Genomic DNA, 24,440 nt, shown 5'->3' with positions numbered 1-24,440 from the left:
TACTTGAGGAAGAGACCATAGAGAATATTCTGTAGAAATAAGAGACTTAAACATTCAATTGTCAATGTTAGTCAACTAAGAAAGAAAAAGATGAACATAACATTCCTAAATTTTTGTCTTATCTTCCATCAATACAATAACACATGGATGAATCTTTTCCACTATACTACAATTCAGTTTCTGATTGGTACTTTGTCATTTTTTCATTCTAAACAATGCCAATTTAAATTATATGATAGTGGCAATCTAAGTACCTGATGTGTCTAAATGATGAAACAGCAATCCTTGCCAAAAATGATGAAGCAGCACACACTCAGTATCAGTTGTGAAAGTTACGGGCAGTTCCTAGGTTACAAACAGTCTTTTCTTAGCTGAAAAATAGCACCAATTGAATACAAGATCATTTATAGACTTGGAACTCTTCATAATAACTTTAAAAATTATTTTGTACAGCCTGAAAATATAAAAGATGTAATTCTCATTATTTTCATTTTAAAAGAGTAGTGTTTTTCTCTTATTTTAAGACTTTTATATTATTGCATAATGTCATTCATGAATACTTAAAATCACTAAAAGAACAGACAATAGTACCATCTTCAAAAATACTATAAATTATATTCATGGAAAAGCAAACAGGTGTTTTACCACTCAATATTTGATAGATATCGAACAGCAAGCCATCACCTGACAAAGTACATATATATCATATATATATCAAAACAGAGTACTTTGGTTTAATGTGTAGCACTGATAGATGCTAGATTCATATGCTTTGTGACTGCAATGAACAGGATTTGGTTTCAATTGTTACACCTTGAAGTCATACTTTTAGTTTAATTTCAATAATTCAAGCTAATATGGAATTATTAAAGTTGTCTATTTCATTATGGCATAATTAGATATTAATATTTTGAAAATGAACAAAGAGAAATGGGTTACTATGTACACCAAGTGATATTGGGTTAATTAATGTGGCCTAAAAGTATAACAAAAGTATTATTTATGTAAATGTATGTGGATCCATTCTTTTGGATATTTATTTAATTTTTCATTTATATAGGCTACTTTCTATATTTATAAACCTTTTAAATCTTTATCTTAAAGAGTGGCAAAAAAGTGTAATTTATCAACTATTTATATTACACAAACATCAGTGAAAATGTAATAAAAATTGTTTTAATGTAGATAGCATTAACATATGGGGAAAATCAATGCTGCATTTTCTGCCCATATTTAATGTAAAGAAACAAAATTATGTAAAGTTACTAAAGTACTTGCCAATTTCACATATATCTGAGCCTCCAACATTATAGTGTCATATTTATCTGGTTTTAAAAACTGAAGCTCTTTGTGCCCATGTTTCTAGATATAAAAATGATATATTTGTTATTTGAAAAGCAATATATGAAAAAATATATAACTGGGGAGCTTCCAGTTTTGGGTAAGATGAAGTAAGTGCACCTCTTTCTCTTCCACAGAACACAACTATGAAACTTTGACAGAATGCATGGCACAGCTATTTGAGGACTATGAAATGTACATCAACAGGCAGACTGAAATAGAACACATAAATCAAAGTAGCTACAAACTAGAGATGAGTTTTCCATTTTGTTTTATCTTTTAGTATCTCCTGGTCTGAACTTAATTCAGTTGGGAATCTCAGACTGGGCACTGTGGGGCAAAAACAACAACAACAACAACAAACAAACAAAAGAGCTTCGGGAAAAGCTTTTTAGTTCTAGTTTAAAAAGTGGGAAAGTGAATTATTAAAGTTCATAGACAGAGAGAAAGAGAAAATGGTATTTTTTCTTTCTTTTATCTTTTCTTTCAAAATATAGGGTCTAGGTAATCTGCCAAGGTGATGGTAATGGTGGCAACGACTGGCAGCCTGCAGAAGCTAAAAATCTAAGGAATGATAACCTTTATCCCTATTCTCTCTGGAGGTATAGATTCAGATAGTGGGACCAAAGTCTGTCTATTCTATTTATATATTCTCTTACTTCTTGGCCCCAGACATGGCTCAAGAGCAGAAGTACTTGCTGTCTGCCTTAAAAAAAAAAATGGAACCAAAGGCATAAAGGGAATAAGAAAATGCTGAAGAGATTTTAGGAAAGGGAGCTTGGGAAATCAACCCCACAAATTCCTTTAGGACCTACTGGACCCACCTCTGGTATATGTATGTAAGGATCGAATTCTAATTAGCATGTAAAAGGCTTTAAGAACTGAGATAAGAGACCTCTGTCCAAGACCTTCACTAAACCTCTGTGGCACACAAGGCACAGAATTATACAGCACTTCAAAAGGTTTGAAAAATGAACTGACATTGGAACCACAACTCAGAGAATGAATGTTAGACCTTGCAACATGAACATAATCAGGGGATTTTCACACTAAAACATAAACGTTGGCATTCTCTATTGGATTTAAACAAGACCCAATGTCTCAGTATGTAAAATTCAAAATGTGCAAGATTACCCAAATTTACTCAAAATGATTCCAAAACTGCTCAGTAATCAAATTACTCAAAATTCATCAAAAATTACTCAGTGTACAATGAGCTATGTAAAATCAACTTGCTTAAAAAAAAATTCAAAATATGACAGAAGCAGCTGTTATAAAACATCCAAACACTTTTGAAACAAATGTTAAAATATAAAGTACAGAAAGCATATACAATATAAAGAAGAACGAAATGATAACATTAGAACTGAAAAACCCACGGAACAAACTCAGTACCAGAGTAGACATGAAAGAGGAAAGAGGAAGGAGTCAGTGAACTTAAAGATAGATCAATAGTATTTATTCAACCTGAACATCTGAGAGAGAGACAACATTAAAAATAAAATAATGAATAAAGTTTCAAATATCTGTGGGACAAAAGCAAAAGGTCAAAACAACTTTGGAGTTCTATAAGGAGAGAAAAAAATGATGTGATGCTGAAAAATTATTTTAAGAAATAATGGATTAACGCAAATGGCAAAATTTTATTCTTTTTTATGGCCGAGGAGTACCCCATTGTGTGTGTATGTATGTGTATATATATATATATATATATATATATATATATATATATATATATATATATATATATATATATATATATATATATATATATACCACAGTTTCTTTATCCATTCACCTGTTGATGGACGCTTAAGTTGCTTCCATATCTTGGCAGCTGTAAATAATGCTGCTATGAACAGTGGGGTGCATGTATCTTTCAAATTAGTGTTTTTGTTTTTTGGACATATACCCAGTAGTGGAATTGCTGCGTTATATGCAACTCAGCCGTAAAAAAGAATGAAATTTTGTCATTTACAGCAACATGGATATACTTGGAGGGCATTATGCTAAATGAAATAAGTCAGATAGAGAAAGACAAACACTGAATATCACTTAAATGTGGAGCCTAAAAAAATACAACAAACTAGTGAATATAACAAAATAAGAAGAAGACATACAGAACTAGTGGTTCCCAGCAGGGAGAGGGAAAGGACAAGGGGCACTATAGGGGGAGGGTATTAAGAGGTACAAGTTATTAGGTATAAAATAAGCACAAGGATATACTGCACAACATGGGGAATACAGACAATGTTTTACAATAACTATAAATGGAATACATAACGTTTAAAAAATGTGAATCACTATATTGTACACCTGTAACATATAATATTGCACAGCAACTATACTCAATTAAAAAAATAATAATTTAAGAAAAACAAAATAGATTGAAAGTCCCACATTTGATGAAAGACATACACCTACAGATTCATGAAGTTGAATGAATCCCAAACAGAATAAGCACAAAGAAATCTGTGTCCAGATATATGATAAACTGCTGAAAACTAAAAACAAATAAAAATCTTGAAAGAAGCCAGAGAAAAATACTTCACTACCTATAGGGGAACACTGATTTGAATGACTGCAGAACTCTTACCACAAACCATGGGGGCCAGAAGAAAGGGACATGACATTTTTTGAGTGGTAAAAGAAAGGAGGTGTCAAGCCAGAATTCTGTACTGAGTAAAAATATCCTTCAGGATGATGGTGAAATAAAGATATTCTCAGATGAAGGAAAAATAAACTAATGTGTAGCCTGCAAAAGGCTCTAAAATAATTGTTAAAATTAATTCTTCAAACAGAAGAGAAATGATATTGAAAGGAAACTTGGAAAATCAAGAATAAAGTATCCATACAATAAAATACTAGTCATCAAGCCATGCAACAGTTTGGATACCTGATGATACAGGCAATGACTTGAATGAATCTCAATGTATTCTGCTGAATGAAAGAAGGTTTTTCAGAAGGTTACTTACTATGTGATTCCATATCAATAACATTCTTTAAAAAAACTATAGTAAAGAGAAAAGATTAGTGGTTGCCAGAAGTCACAGGATGGTGTGATTATAAAGAGATAGTATGAGGAAGTTTTTTTAGGTGATGGAAATATTCTCTATTAGTATTAATGTTGCTGATTACATGAAATTATATATGTGTTAAAATTTATGGAATTATATAACAAAAGACAAAATAAGCCCATTTGACTGGATCATAATTTTAAAAATTAATCAAAACAAAAAACTTCTTAAAAGTATATTTGGGATATGGGCAAATTTTGATTTTTTGTTATTGTTTGTTTACTTTTAGTTATCAAATATGCATAAGTATTTTCAATCAGCTATGTATTCTTGATGTAATTTTGAAATAAAAAGCAATCATATCAAAGGTTCTATTTTTGTTAAAAAATGATATTTTTATTTTCTTTTCACTACCAAAATAATTAAATATATAATTTCAATTCTTTTCATCATTGATCACTTGCATTTTTTCCCTCTCCCATTATCCCAAGAATAACTAGGTGTATGAATAAAATAAAAATGCCATTTCTAATATCTCTTATTCTACACTCTATGCCCATCGACCAACTTTGCTTATTTGCATGTACAAAATATTTCAATTTGATCTAGTTTGTCTCTTAACAAATGGATCATATTAATGTATAATCTGATGTTATTACAGGAAACTTGAATTTTAATGAACCCTGTTTGATTTGGATGAGTCAAGACAGGCATAATACAATTGAGTTAATTAGCAAGAATTTTGTAATCAATGTTGATTATAAAATGGGATGATGGTATATGCATGATTTGGAGGCATTCCCTGCCTTGAACATTAATGCAATTGGATAAAAATTGGCATTTTAAAGGTAGCACGTTGCTCTGAAATGAAAAGGTAACATATTTTTGATTCATGTAAATATTAATCTATATACCTTTTATTACACGAGTGGAAATCCATTTAAAGAGATCTAAGAGCAATAAATTGTTCTAATTTCATAGAACATAACCATTAAATCTGCTATTGCTAAACATATAATGAGTAAATCTAGGATATGGCACATAATTATCATGATTAGGATTTTGTCCTATACATCACTGATGAGTGTATATCTTTGCTTTGGAGTTTTTTTTTTGTTTTTAAATTCTGTCACTGCTAACATTTTTCTTATGAAGACATCAGTGCTCTTAACTACCTTAGGTTTACAGATAAAATATGTACACATGTTTTCTATTAGTTCTTTATACAATCAACTGTTTTAAATATATTTACTTTTACTTTACAGGTTGTGTGTGGGATAAATGTATTTTGTCTACTCTTAATGTGCTTTTGAATTATAATTTAGTATAATCCATGTTATTTAACATTCTTTTAACAATTTTGGAACATTATATGATTTCATATGGCATCAAGTTGAATAACGTATGTGAATTTTTTTTATAATAAAGCCTTCAAAAGAATAAAATCATTGCGTTTCAAATTAAAACTCATGCTAGATAAAATAGACACAATTTATATTAATTCACATAAAAAGATTTAATAAAATATGTCAGGATTATGCTACTGAATGTTTTAAAAATTAAATATGTAAAACAAAAAAACACATGTCAGAATAATAAACTATTTTGAGGGGATAATGAATTTCTATTACATAAATTTTGTATCTTCCAAACATCAAACCTTTTTTGAGAGATTGTTCTTGACCTGATTCAGTTTTTATATGTAATTTAGAGTTCATCAACCAAAGTAACTGAAAACCATTTAACATCTTCTTTCTACTTATTATTTAAAATCATATTTGCTTTTCCAAATTTTATAAAGTGTCATGAATACAATTTTGAATATTGTTATTTGGATTCTCCACATTAACTTCCAGAGATTTACCAGTATTATCTTTGCCATATAAAACTGAAATGTTATTATATTATATAAATGTTATATATTATAACATGGAAATGTTATTATATTCCACATTACATTTAAATAATTATTTTTGTAAAAAAATTTAATCAAGTGAGTGATCTAAATGTATCTTTAGTATACTTGTTTTTCTTTAAGCCAGAGCTATTCTCAGAAAATTCTGCCCATATTTTCAAATTTTTGTGTGAATTTTTCTGTAAAACTACAATTTTTTTAAAGACACAGAGTTTATAATAGGGTATTTGCTCAGCATTGTGAAAGGCAACAGGTTATTTTAGGGAAGAGGCAAACATGGTTTCTGATGTAGAGTAGAACATAATCTCTAAGTAATGTGCAGCATGATAAATATTACAAAAAGTTAAGCACAATGCTATTATGAAAATACACAACAAGGAAATTTGATGTAAGTATTCACTGAAGACCTCCCTGAAGAATATCTTTTATCTTATAGACAGCATATAGCTAGGTCTTATGTTCTCATTCTGACAGTAAATCTGACAGTCTCTGTCTTTTAACTGATTTGGAACACTCATATTTAAGGTGATTGCTGATATGGCTGGATTAACATATGTCATTATTTTATCTCTTTTCAATTTATTTGTTCTTTCCTTCTTTTACTCTTTTTTTCTACCTTCCTTGGATATAACAGACCATGTTTTATGATTGTGTCTTATCTACACAATTATTCATACTTTTTTAAAAATTTAGTGGTTTTTCTAGTTTTATTATAATGTATACTTAAATAATCTGAGTTTACCTTCAAAGAATATTATACCATTTCATGTATAGTGTAAAGATCTTATAAGAGTAATTCCCAATTCCTCCCTCCCATACCTTGTAATATACTTCACTTTTACATATACTATAAAGACACAATAATTGTTAACATGTTTGCTTTAAGCATTCAATTATCTTTTAGAGAAACTGAGCACCATGAAAATGATTTCACCTTCATTTATCCCATCACAAATGCTCTTCAGCTTTTGGTTTTGATCTATGTTTCTTTGGTCTATATATTTCTTTTACCTGAAGAACTTCCTTTAACATTTATTATAGAGTACGTCTGCTGACAATTAACACCCTCAGTTATTCACCTGAGTACATTTTTATTTCTATTTAATTTTTAAAGGATATTTTTCTAGAATATTCCTTAAAATTCTGATTGACTTCTTTCTTTTTCAGCATTTTAACAATTTTACTCCATTTTTCTCTTGTTTACATGGTTTCTGAAGATAATATATATATTCTTCAGATTCTCTTTCTTTATAGGTTATTACAAAATTTTGAGTATAGTTCCCCGAGCTATACAGTAGGTCTTTGTTGGTCATCTATTTTATATATAGTAGTGTGTACATGTTAATCCAAACCTCCTTAGAATCTTTCTCTGGTTACCTTCAATGTTTTCTCTGCATCTCTGGTTTTTGGCAATTTGAATATAATAAATACGTTTTTTTCCCTTGATATTTTTCCTGCTTCTTATTCTCCAAGCTTTGTGGACATATGGTTTCATATCTGTCATTAATTTTGGAAATTTTTTTGCCATTTTCTCTAAATATTTCTTGTTCCTCATTCTCTCTTTTTTCTACTTCTGTGGTACTGATTATATATGTATGTCACACAATTTGATATTCTCCTGTATCTTTTGTATGCTATGTTCTATTTTTCTTTTTGACTTATTTTCTTTGCATTTGGGTTTGGGTAATATTCATTAACCTACCTTCAAATTTATTGATTTGTTTTTTCGACTCTATCAAGTCTACTGACCAACCTGTTGAATGCTTCTTCATTTTTTTCACTGTGATTTGATTTCCAGCACTTCTGTTTTCTTATGTTTTATCATTTTCATTTCTCTGCTGAATGTATCTGATTGTTTAACTTTTGTACTAGAGTCTTTAAAATATTTACCAGAGTTATTTAAAATTCTCTATCTGATTGTTCCAATATCTTCATCATATCTGATTCTAGCCATGATGTTTATTTTGTCCCGTCAGACAGTGTATATTCTTACCTTTTCATGTACCTCATAAATTTTTGAGTCATGCCAGACATATTGTAAAAGACAGGTGACAAAGAGGTGTTTAAGTTTATGCTTGAAAATGAGCTTACTTTTTCTTCTGCTAGTTCTTCAGTGTGGGGTTTTACAATCATCTGGTCAGGAATTGGGCTTGTATGACATTTTGTGTTTGTTTGCTTTGTAATGGATACTCTCAGTGTACTAGAGGACTCAAATTCTTCTAGTGATTCTTTGTGTTTAGAATGTTGGCTAATTTGTAATTTCTACTCCATGCTTGGTTTAGTTATCTTCACTCTTGATTAGATTTTCCCTTTATTTTGGTCCCCAGAGAGAGAATCTGTCTCTTGCAGCTCTCCCAGTTGTGTTCCACTCAATGCTTTTACCCGTACCCTAATCCTAACCCGTACACTAACACTAACCCATACCCTAACACATACCCTAACTCGTAGCCATACCCTAAATGGTACCCTAACCCTATCCTGTACCCTAACCCTAACCCTAACAATAACCCTAACCTGTACCCTAAACCGTAACCTAATCCTAACCCATACCCTAACACTAACCTGTACCCTAACACGTACCCTAACCCTAAGCCATTACCATACCCTAAGAGACGGTGTGTGTGTGTGTGTGTGTGTGTGTTTGCGTTGTTTACCTGTTCCCCTCCCTCAGCTCAGCTGTACTGGTTTCCTACCTTTTCCATAAAGCTACATTTTTTTTTTTTTGCCCTTTCCTCTGTAGATAAGACTTTTATACATTAATGGAGACAGATGAGATGGATCTAGGTGGTTTTGGCAGTGGCTGCTGCTCCCCTCCACACAATGGAAGCTATTTCTTGATTCGTCCTGACAGTGAATGACTGGTAAAATATCTGTGAGAAAAGCCCAAGAGTTATTGCAAACTCCCTGCAAACTCCCTATGTCTGCAGTCCCCAGCAATCTTCATACTTTCACTCTAGCTTATATGTAAGCTTTGGAAATTTGGTAAAAATATCTGGATCTTCCTACTGGCTTCTATGGTATAAATGGCATCTATTTCAGGTAAGCATATGGCTGTGTAGTGTTTCTACTTGCAAGCATCTGTCTTTCTCCAGATTTTGAATTAGCTGATGGAATCATGGTGTCACTTCACTGAGGGTTCAAGAAACGTCATTAACTGTCAGTTTGCCCAACTTGTTTCTGTTTGTGAGAGTGAGAACATTGTTCTTTCTGGTTCTCTACATCTCTAAACTGAAACAAAATATATATATTGTGAGCCTTCTATTTCCTAGTGTAATCACATAAATTGGGTATTAAACTTTTTTTTTAAGTTTTTGAAGTGATAGAAAAGGTCATAATAATTGTTCAATAACCTATATAAATTACACTGGAAGTAGGGTTGTCCCTTTTCTAATCTACATATACCACTAGTGAGCCTAGTTCCCAATTTATTGCCCTCAGCAGGTCCTGTGCACAACCAATTGCAATTCTCCACTTATCAGAAAAAAATAAATTATGTTTTAGTAATTATAATGAATAATGTAATATTTTGGCTAAATGCATTTACTCTTGTTTCACATATTCTGTCTTAGAAAAATGTGTTGTATACAGGGAAATTATACCTGCTGTAGGTTAAATTATATTGATGTATCCTGAAATCTTTTAATCAATTTACATTTCATTTTGAAAAAGTCAACAAATTGACCATAGTCTACTGCTAAATTGTTTTTATTGAAATTCATGTAATTTACTATTGTAGCAAATATCAGATTGACATTGTTAGAAGTATAATGAAGAGAAGGAAATTTATTTAAAGCTCTTATTAGATTGAATATCATACCATATAAGAATATGGTATAGATAGGCTCATACACCAGAGGCGAGAGAGTAGAAGCAAGAAGAACTACAATCCTGCAACCTGTGGAACAAAAGCGACATTCACAGAAAGATGAAAAGGCAGAGGGCTATGTACCAGATGAAGGAACAAGATAAAACCCCAGAACAACAACTAAATGAAATGGAGATAGGCAATCTTCCAGAAAGAGAATTCAGAATCATAGTGAAGATGATCCAGGACCTTGGAAGAAGAATGGAGGCAAAGATCCAGAAGATGCAAGAATTGATTAACAAAGATCTAGAAGAATTAAAGAACAAACAAACAGAGATGAACAATGCAATAACTGAAACGAAAATTACACTAGAAGGAATCAAGAGCAGAATAACTGAGGCAGAAGAACAGATAAGTGACCTGGAAGACAGAATGGTGGAATTCACTGCTGCAGAACAGAATAAAGAAAAAAGAATGAAAAGAAATGAAGACAGCTTAAGAGACCTCTGGGAAAACATTAAACACAACAACATTCGTGTTACAGGGGCCCCAGAAGGAGAAGAGAGAGAGAAAGGACCAGAGAAAATATTTGAAGAGATTATAGTCAAAAACTTCCCTAACATGGGAAAGAAAAGAGTCACCCAAGTCCAGGAAGCACAGAGAGTCCTATACAGGATAAACCCAAGGAGAAACATGCTGAGACACATAGTAAACAAATTGGCAAAAATTAAAGACAAAGAAAAATTATTGAAAGCAGCAAGGGAAAAAAGACAACATACAAGGGAACTCCCAAAATGTTAACAGCTTATTTCTCAGCAGAAACTCTACAGGCCAGAAGAGAGTGGCATGATATACTTAAAGTGATGAAAGGGAAGAAACTACAACCAAGATTACTCTACCCAGCAAGGATCTCATTCAGATTCCATGGAGAAATCAAAAGCTTTATAAAAAATCAACAGCTAAGGGAATTCAGCAGCACCAAACCAGCTCTACAACAAATGCTAAAGAACTTCTCTAACTGGGAAACACAAGAGAAGAAAAAGACCTACAAAAACAAACCCAAAACAATTAAGAAAATGGTAATAGGAACATACATATCAATGATTACCTTAAACGTGAATGGATTAAGTGCTCCAACCAAAAGACACAGGCTTGCTGAATGGATACAAAAACAAGACCCATATATACGTTGTCTACAAGAGACCCACTTCAGACCTAGGCACACATACAGACTGAAAGTGGGGGATGGAAAAAGATATTCCATGCAAATGGAAATCAAAAGAAAGCTGGAGTAGCAATACTCATATCAGATATAATAGACTTTAAAATAAAGAATGTTACAAGAGACAAGGAAGGACACTACATAATGATCAAGGGATCAATCCAAGAAGAAGATATAGCAATTATAAATGTATATGTACCCAACATAGGAGCACCTCAATACATAAGGCAACTGCTAACAGCTCTAAAAGAGGAAATTGACAGTAACACAATAATAGTGGGGGACTTTAACACCTCACTTATACCAATGCACAGATCATTCAAACAGAAAATTAATAAGGAAAAACAAGCTTTAAATGATACAATAGACCAGAGAGATTTAATTGATATTTATAGGACATTCCATCCAAAAACAGCAGTTTCTTTCTTCTCAAGTGTGCAGAGAACATTCTCCAGGATAGAGCATATCTTGGGTCACAAATCAAGCCTCAGTAAATTTAAGAAAACTGAAATCATATCAAACATATTTTCTGACCACAATGCTATGAGATTAGAAATCAATTACAGGGAAAAAAACATTAAAAAACCAAACACATGGAGGCTAAACAATACATTACTAAATAACCAAGAGATCACTGAAGAAATCAAAGAGGAAATCAAAAAATACCTAGAGACAAATGACAAAGAAAACACGATGATCCAAAACCTATGGGATGCAGCAAAAGCAGTTCTAAGATGGAAGTTTATAGCTATTCAAGCTTACCTCAAGAAACAAGAAAAATCTCAAATAAACAATCTAAGGCTACACCTAAAGGAACTAGAGAAAGAAGAGCAAACAAAACCCAAAGTTAGCAGAAGGAAGGAAATCATCAAGATCAGATCAGAAATAAATGAAATAAAAACAAAGAAAACAATAGCAAAGATCAATAAGACTAAAAGCTGGTTCTTTGAGAAGATAAACAAAATTGATAAACCATTAGCCAGACTCATCAAGAAAAAGAGGGGGAGGACTCAAATCAATCAAATTAGAAAAGAGGAGAAGTTACAACAGACACCGCAGAAATAAAAATCATCCTAAGAGACTACTACAAGCAACTCTATGCCAATAAAATGCACAACCTGGAAGAAATGGACAAGTACTTAGAAAGGTATAACCTTTCAAGACTGAACCAGGAAGAAATAGAAAATATGAACAGACCAATCACCAAGTAATGAAATTGAAACTGATTAAAAATCTTCCAACCTGCCGATGCAGGGGACATGGGTTTGTGTCCCAGTCCGGGAAGATCCCACATGCCACAGAGCGGCTGGGCCCGTGAGCCATGGCCGCTGAGACTGCGTGTCCGGTGCCTGTGCTCCACAACGGGAGAGGCCACAACAGTGAGAGGTCCGCATACCGCAAAAAAAAAAAAAAAAAAAAAAATTTTCCAACAAACAAAAGTCCACGACCAGATGGCTTCACAGGCGAATTCTATCAAACATTTAGAGAAGAGGTAACACCAATCCTTCTCAAACTCTTCCAGAAAATTGCAGAGGAAGGAAAACTACCAAACTCATTCTATGAGTCCACCATCACCCTGATACCAAAACCAGACAGAGATATTACAAAAAAAGAAAATTAAAGACCAATATCACTGATGAATATAGATGCAAAATTCCTCAACAAAATACTAGCAAACAGAATCCAACAACACATTAAAAGGATCATACACCATGATCAATTGGGATTTATCCGAGGTTTGCAAGGATTCTTCAATATACGCTAATCAATCAATGTGATACACCATATTAACAAATTGAAGAATAAAAACCATATGATCATCTCAATAGATGCAGAACAAGCTTTTGACAAAATTCAACACCCATTTATGATAAAAAATCTCCAGAAAGTGGGCAAAGAGGGAACCTACCTCAACGTAATAAAGGTCATATATGACAAACCCACAGCAAACATCATTCTCAATGGTGAAAAACTGAAAGCATTTCCTCTAAGATCAGGAGCAAGACAAGGATGTCCACTCTCACCACTATTATTCAACATACTTTTGGAAGTCCTACCCATGGCAATCAGAGAAGAAAAAGAAATAAAAGATATCCAAATCGGAAAAGAAGTAAAACTCTCACTGTTTGCAGATGACATAATACTATACACAAAGAATCCTAAAGATGCCACCAGAAAACTACTAGAGCTAATCAGTGAGTTTCATAAAGTTGCAGGATACAAAATTAATGCACAGAAATCTCTTGCATTCCTATACACTAATGATGAAAAATCTGAAAGAAATTAAGGAAGCATTCCCATTTACCACTGCAACAAAAAGAATAAAATACCTTGGAATAAACCTACCTAGGGTGAAAAAAGTCCTGTATGCAGAAAACTATAAAATACTGATGAAAGAAATCAAAGGTGATATCAACAGATGGAGAGATATACCATGTTCTTGGTTTGGAAGAATCAATATTGTGAAAATGACTATACTACCCAAAGCAATCTACAGATACAATGCAATCCCTATCAAATTATCAATGGCATTTTTTACTGAACTAGAACGAAATATCTTAAAATTTCTATGGAGACACAAAAGACCCTGAATAGCCAAAGCAGTCTTGAGGGTAAAAAATGGAGCTGAAGGAATCAGACTCCCTGACTTCAGACTATACTACAATGCTACAGTAATCAAGACAATATGGTACTGGCATAAAAACAGAAATATAGATCAATGGAACAGGATAGAAATCCCAGAGATAAACCCAAGCACCTATGGTCAACTAATCTTTGACGAAGGAGGCAAGGACATACAATGGAGAAAAGAGAGTCTCTTCAATAAGTGGTGCTGGGAAAACTGGACAGCTACATGTAAAAGAATGAAATTAGAACACTCACTAATACCATACACAAAAATAAACTCAAAATGGATTAGAGACCTAAATGTAAGACCAGGCACTATAAAACTCTTAGAGGAAAACATAGGAAGAACACTCTTTGACATAAATCACAGCAAGATCTTTTTTGATCCATCTCCTAGAGTAATGGAAATAAAAACAAAAATAAATAAATGGGACTTAATGAAACTTCAAAGCTTTTGCACAGCAAAGGAAATCATAAACAAGATGAAAAGACAACCCTCAGAATGGGAGAAAATATTTGCAAACAAATCAACAGAGAAAGGATTAATCTCCATAATATATAAACAGCTCATGCAGCTCAATATTAAAAAGCAAACAACCCAATCCAAAAATGGGCAGAAGACCTAAATAGACATTTCTCCAAAGAAGACATACAGATGGCCAAGAAGCACATGAAAAGCTGCTCAACATCACTAATTAATAGAGAAATGCAAATCAAAACTACAATGAGGTATCACCTCATACCAGTTAGAATGGGCATCAGAAAATCTATAAACAAGAAATTCTGGAGAGGGTGTGGAGAAAAGGGAGCCATCTTGCATTGTTGTTGGGAATGTAAATTGATACAGCCACTACGGAGAACAGTATGGAGATTCCTTAAAAAACTAAAAATAGAATTACCATATGACCCAGCAATCCCACTACTGGGCATATACCCAGAGAAAACCATAATTCAAAAAGACACATGCACCCCAATGTTCATTGCAGCACTATTTACAATAGCCAGGTCATGGAAGCAAGCTAAATGCCCATCGACAGTTGAATGGATAAAGAAGATGTGGTACATATATACGATGGAATATTACTCAGCCATAAAAAGGAATGAAATTGGGTCATTTGTTAGAGATGTGGATGGATCTAGAGACTGTCAAACAGAGTGAAGTAAGTCAGAAAGAGAAAAAAAATATCGTATTTTAATGCATATATGTGGAACCTAGAAAAGGGTACAGATGAACCAGTTTGCGGAGCAGAAATTGAGACACAGAAGTAGAGAAAAAACATATTTACACTAAGGGGGGGAAAGAGACGAGTCTGGGGGTGGTGGTGTGATGAATTGGGAGTTTGGGATTGACATGTGTACACTGATGTGTATAAAATGGATGACTAATAAGAACCTGCTACATAAAAAAATAAATAAAATTAAAGAAAATATAGTTTAAACTAAAGTTTTTTAATTTTACTTAATACATTTCTAAATTTAAAATAAATCACTAGGGATCAAAAATCAGTTTCAAAATTTTAAATATTCCTAAAGAGTTAAATGTATATATAAAATCTTTACAGAGGTTTGTTTTATACTGAGATATTTATGTATTTATAATTGTTGTTCTTAATTTAACATTGAGATGCAAAGGAATTTAGTATCAATGCAGTGATGAGAAATGTATTTAATTAAATGTTTAATGATTATTACTAGTGAAACTAATGGTCATTGTACTAGTGTTCCTTCCTTGAGATAACACCCTTAAAAGTAAAGATGTGACAGAATAGCATAATGGTTAACAGTGTAGATTCTAAAGCCCTCAGTGACTGAGTTTAAAAATTTTTTCTAACACTCAGTAGCTGCCCAAACTTTGGCAACTTTCTTAAATACCCTGTGTCTCAGTTTATTTATCTGACAAATGAGGATAATGATAGTATCTACTTCATTGATTTGTGGGAAGGATTAAATGATTTAATTGATATCAAGCACTTAGACATCTTCAATAGACAACTATTGTATGATTTTATTAGTTTCATTTTCTTAACTCCTTAGTATATTTGATGGTTTATGTAAAACTTTTCAGCATCAAGAACAATGACTAGAAAACATTGTGTTCAGAATTAAGGTCAGAATTAAGTAGTAGCAATTGGATTCAATCCAATCCAGGTTCTTAAGAATCCAAAGATAGTCTTTCAACATATGAAGTGGCAATGGGTGAAATGATTGGTGATGAATATCACTATCTTTTTCCTTTTCTCCCTTAAGTAACTGCCACTGGGGTTCTATCAGTCTGGACATCCTCCTGCAGGAGGTTTGACTGTTCTTCTATATGCCTTTACCCTATTACTTTCTAAGATTCAATGACTATCATCTTCCTCTTTTCCCCTCTACAATATAAATTAAGTGGGCTTTTAGTTTGTAAAAAAATTACTTCTGTGCCATATCTATACTTCTTTATGAATAACCTAAGTGTGCATCCTCAATAAAAATATGCAAGTAGTTATTTTGGTCCTTTTACTCTAAGCAATCTTTTAACATACATTTGTTCTTTTAACAAAAATTCACTGGGCAATCACAATGCATCAGGAACGGAAGTACAGATAATTGATTATGGGGAGAAACTATTTGATGAAAGAGAAAAGGAATGGTGCAAGAAGATATGGATTTTAATTTTGTAGACTTGAATGAGTGGAGACTTTATTTTAAAATAGAGAAAAGTACATAAAAATGTCAACATCACACACAAGAACAAAGAATAATGGTAAATATATAATCCATTTTTTCTTTAGTGCTTTTAAATATAACAAATTAACAACACATTTGACGATTCCTAGACCCAAGGAGTTGTTATATATTTCAATATTATTTTCAAATTTAAAATTTTTATATGTCAGTAAAGGTTGTTTTACTTTTACATTTTTACTTTTACATTTTTACTTTTACATATCAATTATCTTGATTGATATCCAGTGTTTGCAGATCTGTGAGCTTTGATATCTAAACTGACTTCTAAATCTTCTATCCTAGTTCCTTGATGTCTTACACTTCGCATTCATCTCTACTGTATCCCACTTGGGGCTAATCTCTGTATTATGGATTTTATTTATTTGTTTATTTATTCATTAATTCATCTCAGCTATGGATTTAAATTTCAAAGATAATTTAACTTATTTATTTATTAGTTCAATATTTATTAGTTCAGGGACTTCCCTGACAGTCCAGTGGTTAAGACTTTGCCTTCCAATGCAGGGGACACGGGTTCAATCCCTGGTCAGGGAACTAAGATACCGCATGCTGTGCAGTGAGGCCAAAAAACAAAAAATTTTTTAGTTCAATATACTTGGATTGATTTGCATGTGGAAGGAGAGATTCTATCTGTAATTCCACCTTACTGTTTGGCATTGGGCATAATTTCCAAATATTTATTGTGGCACTGTCAGGAATATTGAATACAAAATGCATTTTTTTAGCACAAGAGGTGAAAATGGTACCTATGAAAATGTAAATTGTCTATGTATACTTTCTTTTCCAAAAAAATCAATTTCATGTGTCTGAAAAAGCAATACTCTATTAACAGAAAAATCTCTATTAAGGGAAGTCAAGGTGTTCTTAGGAAAAAGTGTTGACTCACACTCTGGAAATGAAATAAATAACAGTTTTCTTATATGTGTACATATTAATACATCAAAATAGGACTTTACCGGGCTTCCCTGGTGGCGCAGTGGTTGAGAGTCCGCCTGCTGAGGCAGAGGACACGGGTTCATGCCCCGGTCTGGGAGGATCCCACGTGCCACGGAGCGGCTGGGCCCGTGAGCCATGGCCACTGAGCCTGTGCGTCCGGAGCCTGTGCTCCGCAACGGGAGAGGCCGCAACAGTGAGAGGCCCGCGTACTACAAAAAAAAAAAAAAAAAAAAAAATAGGACTTTACCTTACTTTATAATTTACATGTGGCAGAAAATATTAACCTCTTAATATGGCACATTCAAAACTAAAAAAGCATGAGGGCCTCAACAAATATGCCTAGTGTTAGATTTAATGATAAAATTTTTAGTATTTTTTAGAAAATACATTAAAAGCAAATTGTAAAGCATTGACAATATTATATTCACGTATTTTAGAAATTGCTGACTATATAAGAAAATAATGCTAATTTTGTAATTCCACAAATATTCTCTGCATTATATTATATATCATAATGTAGAAAGATGACTGCTTCTATTTTGCACTTGGAATAAGAGAAGTTGATTTCTGGGCTTCCTTATATTTTAGTTGAGCAATATATATACATATTAAGTTGTTATATTGTACATGCATAATTTAATTATAAAATTGAAGTATGCATTCACCATGCATAACCATCTGTTAATAAGTAAAAGAAGGCGAAAGTGTATTATCTATTGTGCTTGACACTGAGTAATCTTTTATCTTCACAATATTAACACATTTTTATTTGAAATACATGAAAATATTTTTATCTTGTATTTTCCCTGGTACTAAAAAGTTTTCATAGATGTAATTTTCTTACGTAAGTTTTTTTCATATTCCATTTTCTTTCTTTAATTAAAATTCACAGAAATGAAATTTCTGACTTATAAATTTATCTTTATTTTTTTGTGGAGGAAAGGATTAAATGACCAGGATGCTCTCCTGAAAATCTTTTAGCAAGTTATGCTTTTACCAGCAGTATAAAGAAGACAAATTTTGTTGTAGCTCAGTAATTGTAATTTTATTTCATATTTCTTTGATTATCAGGAAGTTTGAACAACCTCTTTCTCCTTCCTTACTTCCTTTTTTAAAAGCACTGTGCTTCTAATTCATGTGACTATATAGGAAAGTTATTTACTCTTGACTACTATATATTTTTTAAATACAAATGTTACCTGTGAGCTTGGTAAATTATCTGTGTAATAAATTGTATAATTATAAAATTTAAATATCAATAAAATGTACTGAATAAATATCAAATTCTCGTAGTTTGAAACGGTTCTCATGTGTCAAGCAGGAGTTTATTTTAGTAGATATTAGCCACAAATCCTATCCTATAGCATTGGGAAGATACCAAAATACTACGCAATTTGTATAAATATACACACAGTTGAAACAAAAGCTAATTTTATAACTAGTTACTCTTTATTGTTACTTTTAATTATTATTTCTATATCATTAGTGTGTTCATTTTTATTTCTGTATTTTCAAATAAAAATTGTATATATTTAAGGGACAACATAATGACTTGATAACATATACTTTTGAAATTAATTTTATTATCATTTACTCACATTGTTACCATATTTTGTGTGCGATAAGTGCATCTGAAATCTACTCTCTTGGCATATGTCTAGTGTTCAATACAGTATTATTATCATTAGTTTGTTCTATTGTCTCATACTATCAATAATATTTTAAGATAATATTGAAACAACTCTAATTTTGATAAAAAAAAGAAAAAGGCAAAACTAAAACAAAAACATGGGTCTGTACAGCAGTACAAATTGTATTATTTCACTGTTTTATAAATTCTATGGCAATCTACTTCCTAAGAATTGCTACTAGGTGTGTACTAATTATTATAAAAAATGACTATAATTTTTCAAGTTGTAATTAGTTATGGTGACTGATTCAGATCAAGCACTGGGCCGTCAGCTGTCTTAGATTATGAATGCAAGACATTACTTGCTCTCTTCCAGTCAAAGCAATTTTTAAGTTATGCTGTTTGAGAGCAGCTGTACCCTTTGAGATGTGATTTATTTAGATTCCCTCAATATTACTGCAGAAGCATGGGGAGATAAATGATTTGATGAGGTTATGTATTTACTGTCAAATGCCATTATGTTTTGAATGTGCAGTAGCAGTGATAGTAAGTTTGTATTTTAAAGTCAAAAGATTAAGTCAAATGAAGAAAAGCACATGAAGTTTGAATGTACAAAGTCGTATCTTCTATAGTTGGGCATGCACTTTTTGAAGGAGCTTTAGAAATCATTAAATATTCACTTTGCCATTTCTGCTTATTAACTGTGAAGAGTAGATACACTATTTAAAGTATAAGCAGAAAAAACACAATTGTTACAAGTCTGAATTGCCAAATCTTTATCCACTGAAAATAAATATAATTGTACTGTATTCATTGCCTTAATTTAACTTAACTTATGCATACATATTTCTCAAAAATAATAAATAAAAAGGAACTTGATTTGAAATGAACTATGTATTCAGACAACTTGATTTTAAAATACTCTCCTGAAGTTGTGTGATGTAGGATGAATAAATCAAATGCTTACTTACAGTGTTTCTGCAATATCCACCTTTAAGGTCATTGAAAACAAATATTACAAGAAAATTTATACATAATCTACTGACTGGAAAGAAAGTATTTCAGTTATTTTCAAAATGTTTCATCACTGTAACCCTTTTATATCAAAATAAATTTTACATATATGTACACACACACACACACACACACACACACACACAAAGATAGATACAAGTAGAACTTATCTAGCTTAAAAGAGTTTCTGATGTCCCATTCTGCTTTCCTTCACCTGGCCTCTACCACCTATGAGGTCCTTCTGAGTTATTGCCTAATTCTCTATTGACCATGTGTTTTAAACCATTGATCTAGCCTAGTCTATATATAACAGAAATAGAAGCTAATTTCAGAGACTAAAAAGTCACATGGGACATGAAGCAGCCAGGGCTTGGACCCAAGCCTTCTGACTCCTGTGTCCAAGGCTAATGACATTCTACCAGGATCCTTCATGCAGGGGAAAAAAATGTTCCAATGATCATATGTCTCAAATCTTTTATTAAGGCATGCAATCTGAGGATTCAGCTATGGCTATAACTGTACAATAAAGCAGATCTCAATACAACATTTACAAAGGTATATTTGCCCTATAGCTCTTAAGTTTATGCACAAATGCTTTCCCCAGTACAGTTTAGAATTTTTTTTTCTTTTTCCAATAAAATAGTCATCTGTCAGTTTCAAATGATCTGGAGAAATAAACAAATGATAGTCGCTGAAGGGCAGAAGAAGCAGAAAGGAAGAGAAATTCAAAGGAAAGCTTGGCCTGAGTTTAGAGTCTGGTAAACAAACAAAAACTACCACACAACTGAAATATAAAAATCTACAGTAAACTTCTAGAAACATTAATTATAGACTCTTCTAAGTTCAAAATGCTGGGCCAATAAATGTGAATGAAGCATAGTCCTCAACGTATAGTTCCTGGAGGAGAAAACATACGTAATATTTACAATACAGTAAGTTAAGAACACATGAGTTGATAAGAGATACAGAAAATGATAATTAATTCAGTCTGAGGTTAGAAAGTTGGGATATTTAAACTAGACCTTGAAGAAGGAATAAACATTCAATAAATAGAATCAGGATGAAAGGGCAGAAATGGTTCAGGCAAAAGGCCATGTTTTCATAATTAATAATATATCTTTTTAGAAGTAATAATCATAATGATAACTAACATTTGAACCCATATATAACTCAAATTTATAATCATTTTAAAAGGGTGTTAAAATGTTATATATTGACTAACTAATAAAAATTTTATTAACTTATTTAATTTCTCAACAACCTGTGAGTTTGATGTTATTATTATACCATGCTATAGGTTAGGAAACTAACCCAAAAGTAGTGATTTTCTTAGGATCCACATAGCTAAGCAAATGGTAGACTTGTAGTCACATCTTGTCAAACTTACTTGAGAGCTAACTTTTTTTTTTTTTTTGCGGTACACAGGCCTCTCACTGTTGTGGTCTCTCCCATTGCGGAGCACAAGGTCTGGACGCGCAGGCTCAGCGGCCATGGCTCACGGGCCCAGCTGCTCCGCAGCATGTGGGATCTTCCCAGACCGGGGCACGAACCCATGTCCCCTGCATCAGCAGGCAAACTCTCAACCACTGTGCCACCAGGGAAGCCCAAGAGCTAACATTTTTAAGAGCATATTACTCTGCTTCCTATAGGGCCATACATAAAACTATGACTGTTATTGAATGTACATCATCTATGCTTCTCTTCATTAAACAAGTAAAATTTAAAACACAAAATGAGGGTTCTTGAGCCATCATCAACATGCAGCGATTTACAATTAGAAGCTCAAGAATTTCAAATAAATCTTATAAAAGGATAAAGTAAAATATATTAAAATTAAATTGTTTTCAGTTGTTATCAGCTTAAAATAGACATAAATATAAGACGTATTATGAAAGCTTCATGGTAATCATAAAGCAAAAACTTACAATAGATACACAAATGATAGAGAAAAAGAATCTAAGTATACCACCATGAAAATCATCAATCCATAAAATAAAACACCAAGAGAGGAGGAAAGGAACAAAGGAACTACAAAACAATAAAAAAACAATGAAATGACAATACTATGTTCTTACTTATTAATAGTTATTCTAAAAGTAAATGGCTTAAATTCCCCAATTAAAAGACATAGAGTGGCTGAATGGATAATAAAAAAAGACCCAACTGTATGCTGTTTACAAGAGATTCATTTAATCTTTAAGTACATTCATAGGCTGAAAGTGAAATGCAAATAGAAACCAAAAGAAAGCAGAGATAGTTCTACTTATATCAAAATAATCTTTAAGTTAAAAGTCATGAAAAGGGACAAAAAATTTCATTAAATAATAATAAGGGATCAATTCATCAAGAAGATGTAACAATTGTAAATATATACGAATCCATTATTGGAGTTTCTAAATATATTAAATAATGATTAACCAATCTGAAGACAGGCAGAAATAGATAGCAATGCAATAATAGTAGGGGACTTCAATACCCCATTTTCAACAATGAATAGATCATTTAGACACAAAATCAATAAGGAAATAATGGATTTGAACTATACTTTACACCAAATTGATCTAACAGACATTTACAGAAACTTCCACCCAACAACAGCAGAATACATATCTTTTACAAGCATTCACAGAGGGCTGGAAAATTCACAAATATGTGAAAATTAAACAGCACACTCCTGCACAACCAGTGGGTCGAGAAAGATATCAAAAGAGAAATGAAAACTATCTTGAAACAAACAAAAATGAAAATACAACATACCAAAACTTATGGGATAAAGCAAAAGGAGTTGTAAGACAGAAGATTATAGCAATAAACACATTAAGAAAAAAAACAAAGCTCTCAAGTAAACAATTTAACCTTATAGCTCAAGGAACTAGAAGATAACATCATTCTTAACAGTGAAAAGCTGAAATTTTTTCCTCTAAGATCAAGGATAAGACAAGAGTCTCAAAGAGATATCTGCACTCTCATATTCATTGCAGCATTATTCACAATAGACAAGATATGGAAACAACCTAAATATCCTTTGAGGGATGAAAGGATAAAGAAAATGCTTTATAACAATATATTTATATTATTCAGCCATTAAAAAAAGAAGGGAAGTATGCAATTTGTGACAACATGGACAAAACTGAGGACATTACACTAAGTGGAATAAATCAGACAGAGAAAGATGAAAGACAAATACTGTATCATATCACTTATCTGTGGAATCTTTAAAAAAAAAAAGCCAACTTCATGTAAAGGGAGAATAGAATGGTGGTTACCAAAGGCTGAGGGTGGCGGGGGAGAGGAAATGGAGAGATGTAGGTCAGAGTGCAAACTTTCAGTTATAAGATGAATAAATTCTGAAGATCTAACGTGCAGCATGATGACTATAGTTAATAATATGGTATTGTATACTTGAAGTTGCTGAGAGTAAATCTTAAGGGTTCTCACCACACAAAAAAATAAAAACACAAAGAGTTAACTACGTGAGGTGATGGATGTGTTAATTATCCTGATCTTGGTAATCATTCCACAATGCATGTGTTTATCAATCATCACATTGTATACTTTAAATTACATGATTATATTTGTCAATTATTCCTCAATAAAGTTGGGGGAAAAAAATAAATTGCCCTCAATTTTAAAACTCAGTGTTTTGCATTCCCACTCACATAAAAAGTACCTCTTTAGTCAGATAAAATTAGTAAATGTATTTAAAGTTTTCAAGGAAGCTAGTAGAAAATGCAGCCATGTAATAACATACACAATTTAACATAACACAATTTAACATGTGTAATAATATACACAATAGTACACAATTTTGTGGAGGCACATAGCTTAGGGAAAAGATTCCTCCCTATTGAAAGACCTTACAAATATATATATAAAGAAAGTAAATGTGAACATTAGCAGTAACAACACATAGAAAGTAACTCAGTGTCTTTAGTGACAGGTGGTCAAATTTCTCCCATCTGTACATGAGATATTAACACTATGCAAGAATATTAATTATATACTATTCAATTTCAGAATGCTAGTAAGTGATAGCTTACATTGGTAATTCTAGTTTTTTCATGATGGCTCTAATTTCTAGAAGAGAAAAATATCATAAAATAAAGTTGGAGAAATGATTTTTCTTACAATTTGTCCACTTAACTATGGAAAGAGCAAAGAGAAGATTCTTAGGTTAATACAAAAATCATTAAAGAGTCTTTGTT

General features: G+C 32.2%; 1 long non-coding RNA gene across 1 annotated transcript in view; it reads right to left on the bottom strand.

The window, feature by feature from the left end:
- Positions 1-239: 239 nt before the first annotated feature.
- LOC137225820 (uncharacterized) overlaps positions 240-24,440 on the bottom strand; it is a 221,762-nt gene continuing 197,561 nt past the window's right edge. Inside the window, exon 4 of the long non-coding RNA XR_010944040.1 lies at positions 240-371. This is a non-coding gene — a long non-coding RNA (uncharacterized lncRNA). The remainder of the gene's footprint in view (positions 372-24,440) is intronic.

The sequence above is a fragment of the Pseudorca crassidens genome, chromosome 6, assembly GCF_039906515.1.
Source record: "Pseudorca crassidens isolate mPseCra1 chromosome 6, mPseCra1.hap1, whole genome shotgun sequence".
Classification (NCBI taxonomy): Eukaryota; Metazoa; Chordata; class Mammalia; order Artiodactyla; family Delphinidae; genus Pseudorca; species Pseudorca crassidens.
This window is presented reverse-complemented; position numbering and strand designations above follow the sequence as displayed.